The 22521-nt window shown below is 46.8% G+C and overlaps 1 pseudogene; it reads right to left on the bottom strand.

The window, feature by feature from the left end:
• Nucleotides 1-22001, bottom strand: part of LOC147960939 (uncharacterized) — a 54816-nt pseudogene extending 32815 nt beyond the window's left edge.
• Nucleotides 22002-22521: the final 520 nt, after the last annotated feature.

Genomic DNA, 22521 nt, shown 5'->3' with positions numbered 1-22521 from the left:
TTTCAGTTGTTTATTTTTTCACTGGATTGTTTTTTGAGGGGTTCTTTTCACTGGATATAGAAGTGAAATCGGGGAGGTGGAGAAGGCCTATTGGCCCATGGGCCATGACGATGGAAAGGATTAGTTGCAGACGAAGATGGTGGCCTGGACATACTCCATGCGTAGTCCGCACCGAAGCACGCCAGCGCCTTTATATAAAATCGAGACGACGCAGTAATTCCACGAGATCCTAATTCCGCCTTCACCTAAACGACCCACGAACCCTAGCCACCAACCCGGCATCGAAGTCGCTCGTGGCGGCAGGTCAGAGAATGGGGCGATGGCCGGAAAGGAGGAGTCTTTCTCGATGAAGCCGGGCAACACCAAAAGTATGGCGGCGGGGGAGGCTGCCATCGGCGAAGAGTGCTCGCTGAAGATCTGCCCCACCAAAAGGAAGGTGACGACCGACGGGCACGACGAGGAAGATACTTTTTTTGGAAATGAAGGTTTACCCCCGGCCTCTGCATCATAACGATTCATGCAGCCATCTTATTAAAAGTTTGCAAAGTACCACAAAGTCATAAAAGTATTACAACTCGCAAGCGGAGCAAGAGGAAATGAAAAATAAAAAAGTACACACTGAGAATCACAACCGGTACGGCAAGATGTATGATACGACTCCTAGAGTCCTATCCCGCTATACGAACGCCATCCGAACCGGTTGAATATAGCCTGTTGGAAATATTACTACCGGAGGTAAACCGGTCTTATGTAGTCGGGTTAACTCCTTGAAGATTAGAAGCCCATGAAGATGCAAGGATGATGGCGCTTCACGAAGGCCCAAGGCCCAAAGACGGGTTAAAGCCTGTAAATGTAGACCGACCTAGTCATGTAACTTGTATTATAAGATAGGAAGGATAGAGACCGAACCGTATACGTTTATGATCCGGCTTCGGGACTCTGTAGCCCGGCAGGCGTCAACCTATGTATATAAAGGGACGACCCGGCCGCGGTTTAGGGAAAGACAACAACTCGAGAGCCAGACAAAGCGGATTCGCTCCCTGGCCTTGGAAACCCTAGCAATACCAATCACAACTAGACGTAGGCTTTTACCTTCCTTGAAGGGCCGAACTAGTATAAAATCCCCGTGTCCCCTTGTCCAGTTTAACCCCTTTGAGCTAACCCGTAGCGATGGCTCCATGACTAAGTCCTTTCACAAGGACATCTGCCGTGACAAACCCACGACAGTTGGCGCCCACTGTGGGGCTATCGCAGGATGGTTTTGAGTTCTTGAAGGGCAGCTTTGATGGACTTAAGGGATACGCTGTGGGCCGGATGACGAAGATTCGTCGTGGCAAGCTCTACATCGACAATGCAAGATGGGGTCCCGAGGCCGATTCAATCGAGTACGGGTACCGGGTCCCCTTCGGTGGGATTCACGTCTTCATCGGCAAGATCGACGAACCGGCCCCTGAGCCGGACATCTGCACCGACATCATCGAAACGGCTCGGCATGCAAGTTCTTCGCCGGTTCAGCCCGAGGCAAGGCATGTTTTCATAGGTGTCATCCATGGATCGAGATACGAGGATGGGCCGGTGTCCGATGGAGAGACCATGGTGTGTTTTGATGACGAGTCTTCTGGAGAGACCGAATCGCTTTATCAGTTGCAGGACGGCCGGATTGATGGAGGATCCGAGGGCAACAGTATTCCGGATTCTCCTGATCTGCCAAACCGGACTGCCATCTTCATGGCTGGCACACAATCAGCGCCTCATTCATCGACCGCCGCAACAATACTCTCCGGTTCAACAACGGCTACACCGGCAGGGGCAGGAAGCTCTGCGCCGCCTCCAGCCCAAGTCCCGTCTGATTTGTTCGACGCTTTGGCAACGTTGATGGCCGCAGAGGTGGATGCAACAGCCAGGGATCAGCACAATGCGGAGATTGCAAAAGTGAAAGATCAGATAGCTCAGGCTAAAGCGGACCTGGCGACAGAGAATGCTAGGATGGCTACAGAGCGGGCTGAATTGGAAGCACAGGCCTACCAGATTAGGCTGGATCAGAATGCTTCAGAGGAAGTCATGAGAAGAAGGTACCGATCACGTCTCCCATCGGTTTATGAGCCGCATAATCTCTTCAACACACCAGGAGCAAGAGCTGGTAACCAACCCATACTAAACCGGGCGGAGGCACTGGGAATAGGAGAGCCGGTTCAACCGCGCACGATGGACCCGCCTCGCCAGAACAATGTTGTGCCACAGTATGTACCAACACCTCCCGGGCATTATTCCAACCCGTTGGACAATATTGTGGCCGCCGCTTCACGCCTGGCAGCCCTCCCAACCGACAACGAGTCACCAGTTGCGGTGGAAGCACGTCGGGCCAGGGATCTCCTTCAAACAGTGCTAAATCAACAGCAGGCATATTCACACAGTCGTGAGAGGATTCATTCCACTCCCCGTCCAAGCCGGAGCTATAGCAGACACATGGAGGATGAACCGGCTGTGTCCAGCAGTGCACGTCGTCGAAATTCACCGCGAGGAAACAACCCGGCAGGGGGAGACGCTAATGCGCGGGATGTTGTGGACCACGGCCGCGCACGTCGAGAGGCCGAGTTGGCAGCTCGACATGGAGCACGACAACATACTCCGGTTCACCCTACGGCTTCAGTAGAGCCAGGTGTGGTGTTCAGTTCCTTAGGGGTGCCGTGTCTCACCCCTGCTTTGCGTAATGTGAGACTGCCCAAGGACTTCAAGGGACCTCGTAAGGTACCAAATTACACCACCGATTTGTAACCAGAGGCGTGGGTGGAGAACTATGAGATGGAAATGGAGATGTTAGATGTGGATGAGGCAGTGCGTGCTAAATATTTCACCATGATGTTGGAAGGAACAACTCGTACTTGGTTGAAGAGCTTGCCAACTAACTCTATCGGATCATGGGCCGAATTGAAGCACTGGTTTATCCAGAATTTCAAAGATACTTGTAAGCAGCCAATGTCAATCGTGGATCTGGCGGCTTGTGTCCAAGAGGAAGGGGACTCCACGACCCATTGGGTTAAATGGGTCTCAGCGATTTTGCACTCATCAGATCATATCAATGCAGACACCGCAGTGTTAACATTAGAGGGCAATTGCCGTTTCAAGCCGCTCAAACAGAAATTAGGAAGGCTCAAACGTCACTGCAACGATATGTCAACGCTCATGGCCGCTTTGGTTAAATAAGACGATTCAGATAATACCAAGGACCCGGATTCAGAGGAGGACAAACCGGAGAAAGGGAAAAAGAATGGCAATGCCAAGGGTTAGCAGCTTAATCCGGCAGGCCATGGGAACAGCGGTAAGCGCAAGGCCGACAGCAGTTTGGACTTTGTTGCTAACACCAATGCTCAGGAGAATGGCCAACACCGTAAGGGCAAGCAGCCCCAGAGGGGAGGAGGTTCAGGCCCCAATTTGGAGTGCCTGTTAAATCAGCCCTGTCCAAAGCATGGGTCAAAGGAGAAGCCAGCATCACATCTTTGGAAGGACTGTTATATCATGTGGGATTTTAAGAATTCCAATATGTTCCAGTATGATAATGGCCTGCCCGACGGTTCAGGAGGTGGTTTCCACGGGCCGGGTTACAGAGGTGGTGGTCCTGGTTCAGGGTTTCAAGGCAACCAAACCGGACACATCAATCAAGGGCACCAAATCAACCAGGGAGGCTACAACCATCAGGGGAATCAGCAGCAACAACAGCAGTCGGGTTACCAGAGCAACCCCAAGCAGCTAATTAGCGGGCAATATCATGTTTTCACCACTAGTTTGTGTAAGCGTGATCAGAAACTTCACAAAAGGGCAGTAAACTCTGTTGAACCGGCAGTGCCTCAGTACTTACGCTGGTCTGAGCAACCCATTTTGTGGAGTAGGGAGGATCACCCACCTCGAGTTGATAATTCGGGTCACTTGGCCCTGGTGGTAGCCCCGCAAGTCGGGGATACAAGTTTACTAAAGTGCTCATGGATGGCGGAAGCAGTATCAACATTCTGTATTATGACACATTCCGTCGTATGGGGTTGACAGATAAGAATCTTAAACCGTCAAATACCCTTTTTCATGGCATGGTGCCTAGTAAGTCTGCATATCCTGTTGGCAAGATAGCCTTACCGGTGGCTTTTGGAGATGATTATGATTCAAGGTCAGAAACATTGATGTTTGAGGTGGTAAAAATCAAAAGTCCGTACCACGCCTTGTTTGGGCAGCCGGCTTATGCTAAATTCATGGCAAGGCCATGTTATGTTTATTTACAGCTTAAAATGCCAGGTCATAAGGGGACTATCACAGTACATGGAAGCAGAAAGATCGGTTTGGAATGTGAGGAAGGTGATGCGACTTATGCCGAGTCGGTTTGTGCCACGGAGGAGCTGAAATTCTATAAGGAGCAAGTTGATCCAGCAGACATGACTTCTTTAAAAAAGCCAACTACGGAACACGATCCAGCATTGAAGTTTAAATCGGCCACAGATACTAAGATAGTTGACTTTGTTCCTGGCGATTCATCCAAACAGTTCAGCATCAGTGCTAACCTGGATCCCAAATAGGAAAGCGTGCTCATCGAGTTCATCCGTGAGAATTGGGACATCTTTGCATGGAAACCTTCTGACATGCCAGGTGTACCGAGGGAACTCGTTGAGCACACACTTCACATTGATCCTAAGTTTAAACCAGTCCGACAGTTTCTCCGCCGCTTCAATGAAGAAAGGCGTAAGACTATTGGTGAAGAGGTAGCACGTCTATTGGCCGCAGGGTTTATTGTAGAGGTCTTTCATCCAGAGTGGTTGGCTAATCCGGTGCTGGTTCTTAAGAAAAACGGCACTTGGCGTATGTGTGTGGATTACACAGATTTAAACAAAGCTTGCCCTGCAGACCCCTTTGCTCTCCCTCGCATTGATCGGATAATTGATGCAACGGCAGGTTGTGACCATTTGTGTTTTCTGGATGCATATTCTGGTTATCATCAGATCAAGATGGCAGTTAAGGACCAGGAGAAGACAGCTTTCATAACTCCCTTTGGAACCTTCTGCTATGTTTCCATGCCTTTTGGACTCAAGAGTGCCCAGGCAACTTACCAGCGATGTGTTCAGAATTGCCTTCATAAGCAAATTGGGTGCAATGTTCATGCATATGTGGATGATATTGTGGTAAAGTCCAAAAAGGAGGAGACGTTGATAGATGATTTGAGAGAAACCTTTGACAATCTCCGGGTTTACAAGATGATGCTCAATCCGGAGAAGTGTGTCTTTGGTGTCCCGACAGGCAAGCTCTTGGGTTTTCTGGTGTCAAACAGAGGCATTGAGGCTAATCCGGAAAAATATCAGCAATTACATCCTTGGCTAAACCTGCGTGTATCAACGATGTTCAACGTTTGGCCGGCCGGATTACAGCCTTGAGCCGGTTTATCAGTCGCCTTGGAGAGAAGGCCATCCCCTTATATCAGATTCTCAAGAAAACAGATAACTTTGTCTGGAGCGAGGCAGCTGATAAAGCGTTTGAGGATCTGAAGAGGCAGCTAGCTGAGCCGCCCGTGCTTGCAGCGCCGATCGATAAAGAGCCGTTATTACTATATGTGGCTGCTAATGCCCGGGCTGTTAGCGTAGCCATTATGGTAGAGTGCAAGGAGCTTGGCAAGGAATATCCGGTTCAACCGCCGGTTTATTATATCAGCGAGGTGCTCATTGAGTCAAAGCAGAGGTATCCGCATTGGCAAAAGCTGGTGTATGGAGTATTTATGGCAAGCTGGAAGCTTAAATATTATTTTCAGGGCCATCCCATCACAGTGGTCAGTTCAGCTCGTCTGGGCGATATCATTCAAAACAGAGAAGCAACTGGCCGGATTGCCAAGTGGGCTATTGAGCTTGGACCTCATGGGCTCAAATATATACCCCGCACAGCGATCAAATCCCAGGCACTCGTGGACTTCATCAATGATTGGACGGAGTTACAGGCACCTGAAGAGAAACCAGATAATACATATTGGACTATTCATTTTGATGGGTCCAGACAGTTGGAGGGCTCGGGGGCTGGAGTCATACTAACTTCCCGACGAGGTGACAAGTTTTGTTATGTCCTCCGTTTATTGTTCCCTTGTACTAACAATGCAGCTGAATATGAGGCTTTGCTCCACGGTCTTCGGATGGCTAAATTTGAGCCGGGTTAAGTGATTTGGCGATTCAGATCTAGTGGCTCACCAGGTGTCTGGCACCTGGGATTCTAAGGACCCACTCATGGCTGCATATCGGCGAGAGGTGGACACAGTGGCTGGTCACTTTAAGGGTTATCAGGTGGACCATATAGACCGGCGGAAGAATGAAGCGGCGGATGCTTTAAGTCGTCTTGGTTCCCAGCGTAAACCGGTCCCGCCCAATGTCTTTCTTGATGTGTTGCATAATCCGTCAGTCAAGGTGCCAACCGAAGAAGATTTGGCTATTCCTGATCCGGAGGCTCAGTTGGTGGCAGCTCTGCATGCCATACCGGATTGGACAATCCCATATCTGGCTTACATGGACCGGCACAAGTTACCAGATGATGAAACGTTGGCCCGACAGATAATCTGGCATTCCAAGTCCATGACCATACTCAACAGGGAGTTACATCGCTGCAGCGTTTCAGGAGCAATTCAGCATTGTGTTTCTCCTCAAGAAGGTTGTGAGATTTTGCGAGAAATCCATGAAGGGGACTGCGGTCACCATGCCGGTTCAAAGTCTTTGGTTGCTAAAGCTTTTCGCCACGGTTTTTGCTGGTTGACGGTGCATGCTGATGCGGAAGATTTAGTCAAGAGATGTGATGGGTGTCAAAAATTCGCCTGCTGTGCGCACGTTCCGGCTCAAGAGTTGCGGATGATTCCAATTACATGGTCGTTTGCAACTTGGGGGCTTGATATGGTTGGACCCTTCAAGCGATCTAAGGACAAAAAGACCCACCTGTTAGTAGGAGTTGATAAATTCACCAAATGGGTGGAGGAGCTACCTTCTGTGTTATGGAGCATCAACACCACACCCAATATGTCTACGGGTTACACACCTTTCTTCATGGTCTATGGAGCGGAGGTCATTCTTCCTAGTGACATCCGTCACGACTCGCCCCGTGTGATAGCTTATGTTGAAGCTGATAATGAGAAGGCACGTCAGGATTCTCTGGATCTGTTGGATGAAGAGCGTGATCTTGGAGCAGCACGATCGGCGATTTATCAACAAGATCTCCGACATTATCACAGCCGCCGAGTTAAAACCAAAACCTTTCAAGAAGGCGATTTGGTGCTCCGGCTCATCCAGGATCAGACTGATATGCACAAATTATCCCCACCTTGGGAAGGACCCTTTGTGGTCAGCAAAAATCTGCACAACGGGTCTTACTACCTCATTGATGTTCGAGAGCATAAAGACTCACGTCAATCGGAGGAGGAGACCAAGCGGCCATGGAACATAGCTCTCCTTCGACCTTATTATACTTGAAGCCATAGGCTCTTCATCTGTACATATTTATGACAGTGTATATATCATATAATAAACCGGAGCCTCTGTTATAAGCGGGGTATCTGTTCTTTTTACATCTTGTGTGTGTTATACGAGTTAACTAACAAAGCGGAGTTTTTATTAATCCGGTCTTAGCAGTTGCACAGATATAAAGAAAATCACTAGGGGGCTTGGTCATATTTGAACTACAGCTACACCTCTTGATCGGTTTTGAAACCACGAAGGGATATCACTAGGGGGCTTGGTTGTTATCACACCATAGCTACACCTCTTGATAGGCATTTAGGCCACAAAAGAAAAATATGTGGAGCCAAAGAGAGTGTTGCACAAAGCACATACTCAAACATGGGCACACACTGAGCACAACTCACAAAGTTACTTGGGGGCTCTTCTTGCAAAGCAACAAAGAGTTTGAAAGGACCCTTGTAATTGGCTACCAAGCCACGGCTTGGAAGCCTGGTGTATTCACCTAAAAACCCGGGTTAACCTGCCTTCATCAAGTAAGCCACTCCTGTCGAGGTAATCCTGGTATGACCCATCAAACGTTTGACATGTCAATCTTTTATAGACCCTGAACTTGTCAAAGTTAAAACGATGATTGGTTAATTGGAGGCCCATCTTAAAAGGTTTTGTTAAATGGTTTAACTCAGAGGCCTGGCAGCCCATGAAAAGCCTCGATTTGGAGCCTGGCAGCTCGTAAAAAGCCTTGCATATTTTCCTTTTTGAGTGTTATTTGTTGAAGTTCATAAGTATTTTTTGATAAACCGGCGTCCTTGACCCGGCTTGCTTTTCAACTACAAGTTGTCGTCACATCATCAATTATAAGCCGGTGTTTATTGACCCAGTCTGGTTTGACTAAATCACTAGTGTTATAAAGAAAACCCGGTAGTTATCCCGGTCCGGTTTAATATATAGACCAACATTACAAAGATGGGGTTATCAACGTTCCGGACTGGTATAAACACCTTTTCCGTGTACACCGTTGGTCAGCCAATGAGGTATGTTATGTATATTGCTTTTTGTACAAACACTTCTATTATCTCATCTATGTCTTATACACTTCCTGGACATTATGACCCGTCTAGCGGTAAACCACTAGCTACTTTTGAGTTGTTGTACCCAGGAACACAATTCATCATGGGTTGTGTATAAATATATCTCAAAAGGTGGCAAAAGTCGTCACGAGGCATTACAAAACATGCTCGATGGCATGGCAAATAACGGAGTTTTGGCTATCTTATTACAAGAAGATTTCAAAGCGGTTCCAATGGCATAATTGTTTTTCACAAGGTCGGCACACAGTAGCTAGTAAATCGGCGACCGGTTTAGGACGCTTCGTCTGGACGGTTTGATGGTTGAGGGTTAGTTGGTGTGGGCACTTCTTCATCCCTCCCCAGACGCTGGAAATCAACTGTCAACCAATCGATTCCAGTTAAAGCTTGAAATACTGCTTCCTCATGGATAAGATTGGAGGGGTTGATATCAGGAGCATAAGTGTGCTTACGAATCGGAGGCGCAAGTTCTTCAACTTCATGGATGTCGGCCGGTTGTCTTTTCCCTTCAACGTCATAAACCGGTTGAAAATGGGACAAGTCTGTATCATCGGCCAGTTTGCTGGCTACTGTCCGCATCTGTTTGGTCAGCCGCCGGAGGTCATCGTTATCAAAGTTTGAACCGTCTTCCTTCACACCTGGACATCCTTTAATGATATCATCCGCTTCAAGGTCTGGAATCCAAGCTTTGGCTCGAATAAGTGCGGTTAAAGCTCCAGACCTGGCAGCTGCCCTCTTCAATTCGGCAATACGGGCTGGTAACATGGCCAACTTCTCAAGTGTTTCTTTAATCAAAGTTGGGGCCGGTTTGTTGTAAGCTGCCATGCAAATAGCCCGCTGAGACCCAGAGTACAACTGTTCAACCAATGTATATGCCGCTTTGAGCTTCATTCGCATATCTGTACCAAGATGAGCAATCCGGGTGCCTGTCACGGTTTAACATCAGCATTCTGGTCAAAGATAAGGTTCCACAAGTTATACCAAATACATAAAGGGCACACTTACCAAAGATTGCAGAAGTCATGGTGTTAATTTGCCGTTTCAAACCAGCCAGTTCCTCCACAACCGGTTTCAAGGCAGCCTTGGCGTCTTCGGCACTCTTTATTAAACCGGATTTCTCGATCTCCCATTCAGCACGGTCTTTGTTGAAAGATTCTTTGAGTTTTTCCATGGCGGCTAGGGCCTTCGTCAGCTCCTCTTTGGTTTTGGTGGCTTCTTCTTGTTGGGACTTCACATTGTTTTGCAAATCAATGTTTTGGGTCTCTTTATTCCTCAGATCAGACTGCAAACATTGAAGATATATCAAATGACAGGATACATACATATTCTAAGTACAAATCGCATAACAGGTTATGCACTTTGTACTTGGGGGGTAATGCCTATTTGCTCTAAATTGCTACCATTTATACAAGTCTCTAGAACAATGTAAACATTATCCTTGACACTTGGGGGATAATGTATGTTGATTCAAAAACGGATGCATGGATTAAAACCCAGATTAACTTGCTAGAGTTAAACCGGCCTTTGGGGGATACGTGGCAGAAAGCTCTCTATTTGCTAAAGGGTAAATCTGGTTCTTATCAGTGGCTTAAAGTGCTACGAAGACCCGGGTTATGATTCACATTATAACCCGGCCCTTGGGGGCTATTTGGGCTAGCATTTTCAGACTATGAATCAAGATACAAAGGAGGAAGAAAATACCTCATATCGCTCCTTCATCAAATTTACCAAACCGGCTTCATAATCCCGGTTTGCGTGCAAGTGATTCAAGAAGCCAGAGTGAAGCTCCTCTGCGTTGAGATGACCATAACTTGCCAAATCACTGCCCATTTGCCTTTTTCTCTAGCAGCCTGCTCTTCTTTGGCACTATGTTGAGCCAAAACTACAGGATGGCCAGGAGAGCTACGGCCTATTCCAATAATAATAACGTCATCACCTTGGCCTTCAGGGTTTTTGGTTGGTGATATTGGAATTTCAGCATATTTCACCGGACTAGCCCGGTTTGGTTCTGCTGGTTCAGCATCGGGCGCGGCAGGCTCAGCGTCTGTTGGCTCATCAGTATTTTGGCCTTCAAGGGGCGGGTCATCAGAAGTAGCTTCAGGATGAGGGCCTTCCGGTTCACAAGTTTGTTCCGGTTCACCTCTTGGTTCTTCTTCTTCGGCGACCGGGTCTTCGGGCGGATTGGTGACCCGAGCTTTCTTGTTGGGTCTGGCTTTGGCCCTGCAAACAGAATAAAAGAGGATTAACATCCTATTCAAAAGATTTATGACGCATTGAAAGGAAAGGTTTTTACAACTTACCTAGCCACAGTTTTCAAAGGGGGAGTTGAGTTGCTGTCGATTCACCAGAAGATGAAGGAGTTGTCACCTGATAATTGGAATCAGACGGATTAAGAGGCTGTCTGAAATAACCTGCCTTGGGGTAAGAATGGTCAGAAATAGGAGAGACCTCAGACCGACGCTTCCGAACCGGGGTATCAGGTAAACCGGCTGAAGTGACCTGCTGGCCACTGTGTCGGGTTGTCTGGCGAGCTTCATGCTGTTGAGTCTTCAAAATAAATGTTGGATCCAAGTGAGCAAGAGGATGAGAAAAGCTTACTTTCCGGACTGCTTGGTGAGTTTTTTGTGTTGGCATAGAGTCTGAACCGGAGGAAAGGGTAATTACCTCTACATCATCAGCTTGACTAGCTTCTGCGTCCTCCTGAGGAAGATCATTGTTAATGAGATGCATGAAAAGAGAGCCAAGTGAGTCAAGTTCTACCTCAACTTCTGGATCATCAGTATCATCATCAAGCTCCATGTTGATCCGGTCAGCCGTTTTCCGTTTTGATGTCCATTTTACGGCTTTGGTTTTGGGGCGGGATGGCTTGACCACTTTATCCCCAGTTGGCTTTGCCGCTTTCTCTATGGTTTTCCGTTTCCAGAAGGGGTCATCGCCCTACATACACAGAAGAAGGATTACAGGTTGCATAAGCTAAAAATATTGTAGAAGAAAAGGAAGTATAATGCTTACAGCAGGCGGTTTGTTCTTGGCATAGAAGAGACTCAGACCGGTTTGACTACAGACCAGTTCCGATTCATTCAGAATCTTCTTTACACCTTCAGTGACTTCTTCCTCAGATAATTGAAGGTTGCAATGGCGTTGAGGGTCGTCAACCTCACCGGTATACTCACACATTAAACCGGAACGCCGGCTTAGTGGCAAGATACTCCAGGATATCCAACAGCGCACAAAGTCCACGCCTGTTAAACCGTTCGCATAAAGGCCCGGAGTTTGGCGAGTTGAGGGGCATATTTCGCCCTTTCTGAAGAGCTCAGGCGTTGTGGCATTGGATGGGTGTTGGATAGTCTGTGATCATGAAAGCCGGGGAGGGGATTTTCATCTTCACGGGATGTATCTCTACAATAAAACCAAGTTTGGTTCCGTTCCTTTAGATGGCTGTGCAATTTGGCATGAGGAAATTCAACCTCTTTCCGCTTTTGAATTGAGACACCCCCAAGTTCAGTGTTAGGGCCATTTACAAATTTTGTGCGCCGTTTAAATGAAAGAAGTCCCGGAACAGCTCGGCGGTGGGTTCTTCTTGTAAATATACTTCACAGAAGACCTGGAAGTTGCATAAATTGGAGACCGAGTTGGGACCAATATCTTGAGGATGAAGTTGGAAGCTGACAAGCACATCTCGGTAAAACTTTGACCCTGGCGGTTTGAAGCCACGGCCTATGTGGTCAACAAAGACAACCACCTCGCCCTGCCTTGGGGTTGGAGGATTTTCTATTCCTGGAACTCGCCATTTGATTTCAATTTTCTTAGCCAAAGTGCCAATGCTGACCATATCATTCAATTGTTCCTCTGTGACCCGGGAACGAGCCCAGTTGCAAGCGGTGAATTGCTTGGCCATCGTGGAACAAACAAGCTGGAAACAAAATGCCGGTTTATAAATCACACAAGATAATATACAAGATGCAAAGGAGTAAAATATGCCCTGATAGGGGACATGGCATAAACCGAAGATCAATGCAATAATGCATAAAAGGTAGTACCACGACAGGGGTACTCAGACACTATTAAACCGGAATATAATTATGAAGGTAAAAGGCTCTTCCGGTTTATCAGAGGGCTAATGGTATAGATTGCTTATACAAAATTAAATCACCTATGATGGTGTGAGGAGAAACAGATTTCACAGAGGTATGTGAAATTTTTGGATCTAAGATAAGACAGAAAAGTAAAAATAATTGGATCTAGAAAGGGTGAAGAACCGAAGCAACTTATGAAGGACTAGATCAGTTCTTTGCGCATAAGGGTTTGTGGTGATAGCAGAAGATTAGCTACGGCAAGGAGTACGTCAGGTATGAAGTGTTCACCTAAAGGCCAAGGAAGAACAACACTAAAAGCTCTGATGAACCTCAAGAATAGCGAAGAGCAAGGAAACCCTAATGGATCTAGGAAAGAAGGGGGAAATGACTTACTGCGACCACAGAAGCAGCGGAAGGGCGCTGTGGAACTCTGGTGCGAACAGGTTGATGCAGCGGCCGACAGCGAAGCAGAGGCGAGGTTCGAAGATGACGGCGGCGCTCGAGTGCGGGGTCGTCGAGAGGAAGAAGAAGAGATGAATGGGTAGCGGAAAGAAAAGAAAGGGGTCCTCTGCCCCTATTTATAAGGCAAAGTGATAAAACGGCAAGTGCGAGAATCGAGGGGCCCAAAAATGGATAAATTAATAAAAGTGTCGCCTCGGTGACTGAATACACATTAAATAAAGGTAATCGTCGACATCAACGGATAGATGACGTTAGGGCGGTTTATCATAATCTGGGAGTATGACGTCACGACGGTTTACAAGATCAAGGTGAAGATATGAGGGAAGAATTTTTCTAAGTGTAGAAGATTGACATGAACAAGTTCAAACCAATCTGGGGCCTAATGTTGGGGATATTACTACTGGAGGTAAATCGGCCTTATGTAGCCGGGTTAACTCCTTGAAGATTAGAAGCCCATGAAGATGCAAGGATGATGGCGCTTCACGAAGGCCCAAGGCCCAAAGACGGGTTAAAGCCTGTAAATATAGACCGACCTAGTCATGTAACTTGTATTATAAGATAGGAAGGATAGAGACCGAACCGGATACGTTTATGATCCGGCTTCGGGACTCTGTAGCCCGGCGGGCGTCAACCTATGTATATAAAGGGACGACCCGGCCGCGGTTTAGGGACAGACAACAACTCGAGAGCCAGACAAAGCAGATTCGCTCCCTGGCCTTTGAAACCCTAGCAATACCAATCACAACTAGACATAGGCTTTTACCTTCCTTGAAGGGGCCGAACTAGTATAAAATCCCCGTGTCCCCTTGTCCGGTTTAACCCCTTTGAGCTAACCCGTAGCGATGGCTCCACGACTAAGTCCTTTCACAAGGACATCTGCTGTGACAAACCCACGACATAGCCCGTGTTACCATCTCCCATCAGGTGCACCCAGTAACCAAAGGCTCCCTGGAGTCCATAGGAGTGAGTAAGGACCACGTACGGATCCAAGCATTAGCTCTAAAGATAACCTGCAAGAAATTTAAATTGTATTGTCTGTTAAAAATCAAATCATTCCGATAGTTCCATATGGCCCACAAAAACGCACATATTCCAATCCGAATGCGAGCCGCAATAGTATGTTCAACCCCAGCTAACCACGTTCCAAACAACGAGTCAATGTCAACTGGAGGGTTAATGTTGAAGGCTATATGAATCGTTCTCCAAAGAAATTTGGCTAGTGGGCAGTCAATGAATAAATGTTGTATTGTTTCATCATGATCACAAAAACAACAACGTGAACTACCTACCCAATGCCTCTTAATTAGGTTGTCCTTGGTGAGAATAACTTGCTTGTGGACAAACCACATAAATTTTTTGATCCACAAAGGAACCTTAATCTTCCAGATATGCAACATTCTTGAGATTGGGCTAGAATTAATAAAATCCATATAAAACGACTTCACCATAAAAACCCCATTTTTAGCTAATGTCCATTGCGTCGAATCTGGCTGGTCGGAGAGTTGAATATCTACCAATCTCTGAACAAGTTGCATCCAGGCTGTCCATCGCTCCCCAACTAGCGCTCGTCTAAACTGGATATTCAAAGGGATCGCTTGGAAAACTGTGCCTACGTAGTCCTCCTTACGTTGCACAATGTTATGCAGGGTTGGATATTGGATGGCTAAAGGTGTCTCTCCCAACCATGTATCCTCCCAAAATCTTGCTGACATCCCATTGCCAACCAAGAATTTGACACTGCGAAAGAACAAATCCTTCATCCTCATGAGCCCTTTCCAGAATGGCGAATCAGTTGGTCTCATGGTAACCTGAGCGAGTGTTTTCGACTGTAAATATTTATTTCACAAAATCTGTGCCCACATGCCCTCTGGCTCTGCCTCTAACCTGTAGAGCCATTTACTCAAAAGACACTTATTCTTGATTTCTAAGTTCTCAATCCCCAGACCCCTCTGGTCTTTTGGGCGGCAAATGATATCCCATCGCGCGAGTCGATATTTCCTCTTGGCCTCATCTGACTGCCAGAAAAACCGCGATCTAAAGAAATCAAGTCGCTTCCGCACCCCTTTCGGAATTTCGAAGAACGATAATAGGAACATCAGCATACTAGTCAATACTGAATTAATTAGCACTAACCAACCTCCATACGACATAAGCTTACCCTTCCAGCAGCTTAGCTTTTTCTCAATTCGATCTTCGATACATTTCCATTCTTTATTAGATAGCTTACGGTGATGAATAGGTATGCCTAGATAACTAAAAGGTAAAGAATCTAATTCACACCCGAACAATTGTCGATAAGTATCCTGCTTGTCTTTGGCCTTCCCAAAGCAGAACAATTCACTCTTATGAAAGTTTATCTTTAACCCAGATAATTGTTCAAAGAGACATAATATAAGTTTCATATTACATGCTTTAGCTATGTCATGTTCCATGAATAGGACAGTGTCATCAGCATATTGTAAGATGGATACTCCTCCATCAACCAGATGAGGAACTAACCCCTCCACTTGACCATGCTGCTTGGCTCTGCCAATAAGAATAGCCAACATATCGGCCACTATGTTAAACCACAAGGGAGACATGGAATCGCCCTATCTCAGGCCCTTGTGTGTCTGGAAATAATGTCCTATATCATCATTGACCTTAATTCCGACACTACCCTTCTGAACTTGAGAACCCGCCTGGTTCCGCCAAGCCTCACTAAATCCTTTCATGCGCATTGCCTGCTGAAGGAAAGGCCATTTAACTTTGTCATATGCCTTCTCAAAATCCACTTTGAAGATAACCCCATCTAGCTTCTTCGAATGGATTTCGTGAAGCATTTCATGCAATACGACCACTCCTTCTAGTATGTGTCGCCCTGGCATGAATGCTGTCTGACTAGGTTGTACCATAGAATGAGCAATTTGTGTCAATCTATTGGTACCACCTTTGTGAATATTTTGAAACTCACATTAAGAAGGCATATGGGCCTGAATTGTTCGATCCGAACCGCTTCTTCTTTCTTTGGTAACAACGTAATCATGCCAAAGTTCAAATGAAACAGCTCAAGATGACCGTTAAAGAAATCATGAAACATAGGCATAAGATCATCCTTAATAATATGCCAACATTTCTTATAGAATTCAGCAGGAAACCCATCTGGCCCTGGTGCTTTATTTGGTTTCATTTGCGAAATAGCATCGAAAACCTCCTTCTCGGTAAATGGAGCAGAGAGAATATCATTCTCCTCTACCTGGAGCCGAGGAATATCTCCATAGACAGATTCATCTAGGGTCACCGTACTCGCTTCCGGATGTCCAAAGAGTTGTTTATAGTAGTTAGATATATATGCTTTCAGATTCTCATGTCCTACTATTGTCCCCTCGTCATGTTCTAGCTGTATGATTTTCTTCTTCCTATGTTTACCATTTGCAATCATATGGAAGAATTGTGTATTGTCATCCCCTTGGACAACCTTAAGCACTTTAGCACGCAGTGCCCATTTGAGCTCCTCTTCCCTTAGAAGAGCCCGTAAGCCTTGCTCAGCTTCAGAGTTCGTGCTTTGCTCATGAACCGTAGGGAGGTTACTTTCAGCTTTTAAATCAAGCGCTTCAATTAATTGAGTCAGTCGTTCTTTTTCTTGTTTGCAAATACCACTCTCATTACTGGCCCAGCCTCTCAAGAACTGTCTCAAATGTCGAATCTTATTTTGCCATCTCTCAATATTAGTACTTCCGTTAATTGGTTTTGCCCATTCGCGTGCAATGATTTCTAAAAAAATTCTTTCTCGAACCATCCTGATTTGAAAGAGAAAGCATTCTTGTTCGCAACATGTGTAGCCTCACCCGAGTCTACAAGAAGTGGTGTGTGGCCGGAGATCGCTCGCTACATCGCATGAACCGACACCAAAGGGTACTTTTGTTCCCAACCCACACTAGCAAGTACCCGATCCAATTTCTCATAAATCGGAATGGGCAACGAATTGGCCCATGTAAATTGTCTACCGGTGAGCTCAATTTCTCTTAAATTAAGACTCTCGATAATCATGTTAAACATCATGGACCACCGTCCATCAAAATTATCATTGTTCTTTTCATCTCTCCTCCGAATGATATTAAAGTCTCCACCGACTAGGATTGGCAGAGTTTCATCTCCACAAATCCGCACTAAGTCGGCTAGAAAATCTGGTTTAAGTTCGGGTTGTGCTTCCCCATAAACAGCTACAAGAGACCACCGGAAACCATCCAATTTTGATCTCACCCGAAACTTGACCGCAAAATCTCCCCGAACCACATTAAGTACCTCAAGTGTTTCACATCGAACCCCTAGTAAAATCCCACTGGACCTTCCTCTAGGTGGTCAGACATGCCAATTAAAATCAATTCCTCCGGATAGAGTTCCAAGGAACTGTGAAGTGAAATTATCTCGTCGTGTTTCCAAAAGCGCAATAAAATCTAAGGGCTACTCTATCGTTGTCTCAGCCAAGAATCTATGTTTAGCCAAGTCAGCTAGACCTCTACTATTCCAGAAGATTCCTTTCATAAGTCATCATGAATTTTTTTCTTCAGCTTAACCCTAGCACTTCTACGGACCACCGAAGTAGGATAAATTTTTCGTTTCCAGGGTCGCCTAGGCTTCTCCCCATCACCCTCCGTGACTGGAGGGTCAGCAAAACCCGAGGCAGTGCCCTCCATCCTTAGAGGTTCTATAGTTCCATATTCTCCAACCCCTCCTCATCTTCGGCCTTCTCAACAGGTAAAAGATTGTTGCAAATGTTTTCTAAGGCTACACTTCCTAGGTTGTTCACGTCATCGTCATTCAAAGGTTTGATTGATGCGAGGTTTCGAATTATTTCAGAAGCCCTCTCGGCTTCTAAATCTAAAATATCATTAACAGATTTTGCTACCTCCCTTTCATTTGAACCCAAAGTTATGCCTAGGTCGTTTGCCTTATTAATAATTTCATGCTCGGTGAAGTGCATAATTGAACAACTCTTATCAAAAGACATACCTGTAGCTGTCTGGACATCGTGAAGCATGGCCGCCCTCTTGGCGCGCGCTAGCTGCATGTCATCGGCATCTGGCTGTCCCTGGATCTGGTGGCTGACTCGCCTGCCATCCGAGACCTGATCCGCAATCCCACCGAAGGCAACAAGCTCCTCCGTAGACCTCTCCCGAGGCAAGTGCTCCCCACCCCGACTCCCTTCCCTAGTTGTTGGTGACGAAGGGAAAGGCGCAGTCGAGCGGGTAGCACCAACCGAGGTGGTGGTAGAAGGAGACCGTGGAGCCACCTGCTCGATAGTCTCCTTCACCTCCAAAGCACCCGCGTGGCGCAGGGACAACGTCGAAGAGGAGTTTCGGGCCACCTGCCCGTGAACCTTACCATGCTGGTCGGGCCGACCCTATGGTGAGGCCGAGAGGTCCTCCAGCCCGTGCCTCGCGTCCGGAGAGCAGGGGCCCAACGCAGTCGGGCTGGGGTTGCGGGCCTCCTGCCCACCGCCCCCTCCCCAATCACCAAAGAAACACCACTGCCCAAGGCCTCATGTGTCCCTGGATCAACCCTCTGTAACCCAACCTCAGGCGCAATAACAACTATGGGCATCACTGGCGGTAACTCAAGCTCCTCAGGATCATCTGTCTCAACTCTGTTGCTCCATAATTTGCTAGGTGCGGACTGCGCTCCAAAAGATCCAAACCGAAGGGTACTCATCGGTGGCATATAGGAAACGGGCGCATTATTGGCCGAAGAACCGGCCTTGCATTGCGACTCCGGCTCCTTAGCCGGTTCCTGTTGTGCGCTCTCAGGCCCCTTGTCCTTATCCCCGGCTTCCCCACCACCCTCCATTGTGTCCATGTCCGGAATCTCATCTCCCTCCGGAGGTATCGGTGTATCCTCAATCTCGAGCTCTAACACGTATGTGACCCCGGCATGTGTCCACTTGACCACGTCCGGTACGAACTCCACACTGATGACACAAACAAGCAACCTCGCTGCTCCATGGGCACGATTAAAAGGCATATCCACCTGCTCCGTCTTACCAATAAGGGATCCCAAACTCCATGCAACAAGGAAATGATTAATGTATTTGCGAGGTGCACCAAAAAATCGAACCTAGACATTTTCCAACGGTGTACCCTCGGGCTCCTTTTCTGTCCATTTATCAAACGTGATAATAATATTGCTGCTCTGTACCCTGCACATACCCCACTTAAGGATATGAAGCTGATCCTCCTTAGTAGGGAAATCAACCTTGTAAGTCTGATTCTTTAGTCTGACAAGGTCCGACTGATGATTGCGTGGTACTAAGTCCTGTAGCTGTCTCACAATCTGTGCCTCTATCAAAATCCCGTTAGTGACCGTGACAACAACGGGAAAGGAACTCTCATGCACAAGTGTCATAGGTGCCATCTCTGGTGTCTCAAAGAACATAAGCTCCTAACAACAAATGCTATAGATAGTGGCCACTGGCTTGGGGCCAGTAAGAAACGGACAGGCACCGGTGACATGCTGCGATCTACAACAATAATCGCATAATGTTGTGGTACACTCTGCCATAAAATGTCCCGGCTCACCACATCGATAACATGATAGCTTCTTCTTCTTAACAGCCCATTGATGAGATAAAGACTCTGATAATGGTTGACTCTGATAACGGTTCCAGCGATGATGAACCACTCTTGGAAGCTGAGGGTAAAGCCTTTATTGAGGGGTTGAGGGGGCAACACAGGAAGTTCTGGCGCGAAGAGTTTTTGCCTCACAATCCACTTCTGAAGCATTACACCCTTAACGATGACGAAGAGGTCTGCGACGACGACAATGCCAAGGTTTGAGGATACTCCGGAATCCGACTGATATCAGGGGTTGGTTCACCAATGTTGTGTCGTGCATCAGCTTTTTGTTTTTTTGAATTTATGTGCCGTGTATCACGGGCCATGATGAAATCTGATTTGTGGTTATGCGCAATGTTGTCCCAAATATTTGTTGTTATCTGCATTTTGCTAAGAAATTGTTGATTTCCTAACGATAAGGATTGCATATCTCACAAAAAACGATAAGGATTGCATTGACAAAATTATTAATTGTACAAATGATGAGCTAGCACATAAAAAATCTACAACGATTTCGTCATGAACAAAGAAAACGTTTTGCAGAACCTTTCTAGCCGGTGCTTAAAAGCTCTTGCAAAACCATCACCCAAAAATAATGCACAATGGAAACAAGCACCTCATTTTCTCAACAAAAACTCCTGTTTGCAGCGTGACATACATTCTCTCGAAATAGATTTTCGGCTCGCTTTATATAAATATAAAAGCAACCAACCAGTCTAACAAAGAGTATAGCAACAAACCGACAAACATAGTCTGCTGGGCCACAACAAGCAAACCCAAAAAAACATAAGAGAAAGCATAAAGAAGACCACCAAGTGGTCGACGACACAAGCGGTCGCTGGCAAACCTAATCAACGAGACGTAGCCCCGTTGTCTAGTCAGTAGGTGTCAATGCTACAGCAACGGAAGAAATTTGAAGAACGAGTCGGAGGCGTGTCACAGAAAGACCCTTTCGATCACCATTTGTCCATAGTGTCCAAGAAAGCGCAACAAAGATCGTCCAGAAGAGGCGTCTTTACCCTCCGGTCTGCAACGCGCTGGCCTGGGGGAAGCTGGCAAGATTCGACGCCTCTCACTCAGACCCGAGGGCCTCCCGGACAAAGCTCCACAATGATCTAACCGTCGTGCACGAGAAGAGGATGTGGGTCCCATTTTCCTAAACACCACACAAGGAATACAACCAATTACCCGGGCCATGTCGCTTGAGCACCTCCGTCCCAGACGGGAGGCAATCCCTGAACAATTGCTAGACAAAAATTTTAATCTTTAAGGGGAGTGGCGCCTTCCAAAGGGGCGTGACCCACTGAATTGTCGTTGTTCTGCACAACGCATAATATGCCGAGGCCATAGAAAAATCTTCCGAGGGAAAAAGGCACCATTGCACAGAGTCGAGGTCATTGGCCAGCCTAGGAGGTAGGGCCGCCAGTAAATTGGACCACTCTAACACCTCTGCCGAACCCAATGAGCGATGGAACAAGATGTTCCATTTCCCATTTTTGACCGCCTCCGAGACTAATAGCAATGGATTCATGCAAATGGCAACTAAGCCAGGGAAATGGCTGCGAAGGACAACCCCAGACAAATCTCATGTTTGATCCTTTGGATTGACCGCCAAAACTGCGAGCCCTCCATGCGGCCGTAAGCGAGCAGTGGCACGCCCCGAAGGTACTTTGCCCGAATTAGTTGCAACCAAAGTCCCCCTTCCCCGCGGATGATCCCCCAAACCCACCTAAGCATGACTGTGACGTTCATCCGGCGGTAGGCCAAGATGCCCAACCCACCCATATCCTTGGGCATGCATATGTCAGCCCACTTCACCATGTGGTACTTCTGGCGTCCGTTCATCGCTTGCCATAAGAAGCGGGAGAGGTCTTTATCGAATGAACCATACACTCCCTCCGGAAGAATATTCATCCCCATCATATACACTAGGAGACTGGAGAGATTAGAATCAATCAAGACAATCTTACTTCCCTTGGAAGTAAACCATCCACACCATGGTTCAGCCCGTCCGGCGACCTTCCCCATGAGAGGGTCGAATGCACGAAGAAGAACCTTCGAGTCAAAGAGTGGCATCCCCAAATATTCTATGTCAAAGGTTGCCAACCTGCAGTTCTGGTTGTCCGCAATCTGCTGCCGCTCGGTCTCAGAGTAGTCCATGACAATCACCTTGCTCTTGTCAAACTTGATCTTTAGCCTCGACATTTCTTCGAAGCACAAGAGAAGAAACTTCAAGTTAAGGATGTCTAGATCAGAGCCATCCATCATAATCATGGTATCATCTGCATACTGCAGGTAAGTGACCCCGCCCCCAAGAATTAGGTGCGCCATATGTTTGTGCAAATATTTGCCAAGTGATTTACATAAGCAACCAGATGTTTGTGCAAATATTTTCTAAGCGATTTACATAAGCAACCAGATGTTTGTGCAAATATTTGCTAAGTGATTTACATAACAGACATCATGCACACCCGCTGTCTCATTCTCTTGCATGAGTGTCTCCACACACTCCCTCAAGCATGCATGATGTCGGCCGCTAAGCCGCCATTGCACACTCTCGCCTGAACCAACGATGGCGCAGTCCCAAACCTAGGTTAGTTCACTAATGGTGTACTGCGTTGTGGTATGGTCCGTCTATTTATGTATTTTATTTACATCTTGTAATATATGAGTAACACAGGTTGAGTTTGATTTGAGTTGGAGTGTGACCATTAATTTTGTGCGATACCTCGTGGTGTTACCTAAACATGATGGCCCAAACCTAGGTAACCCCTTGTGCGAACTCCCTTCTGGTACTTCCGACCGTGTTTGCAACCCTATCGAGGGTACCAATGGTTTTTATATCATCAGG

The sequence above is a fragment of the Triticum urartu genome, chromosome 7A (genome assembly GCF_056163025.1).
Source record: "Triticum urartu cultivar PI428250 chromosome 7A, HENAU_Tu73, whole genome shotgun sequence".
NCBI lineage: Eukaryota > Viridiplantae > Streptophyta > Magnoliopsida > Poales > Poaceae > Triticum > Triticum urartu.
The sequence above is the reverse complement of the archived record's forward strand: the minus strand, read 5'-3'. Positions and strand labels throughout refer to the sequence as shown.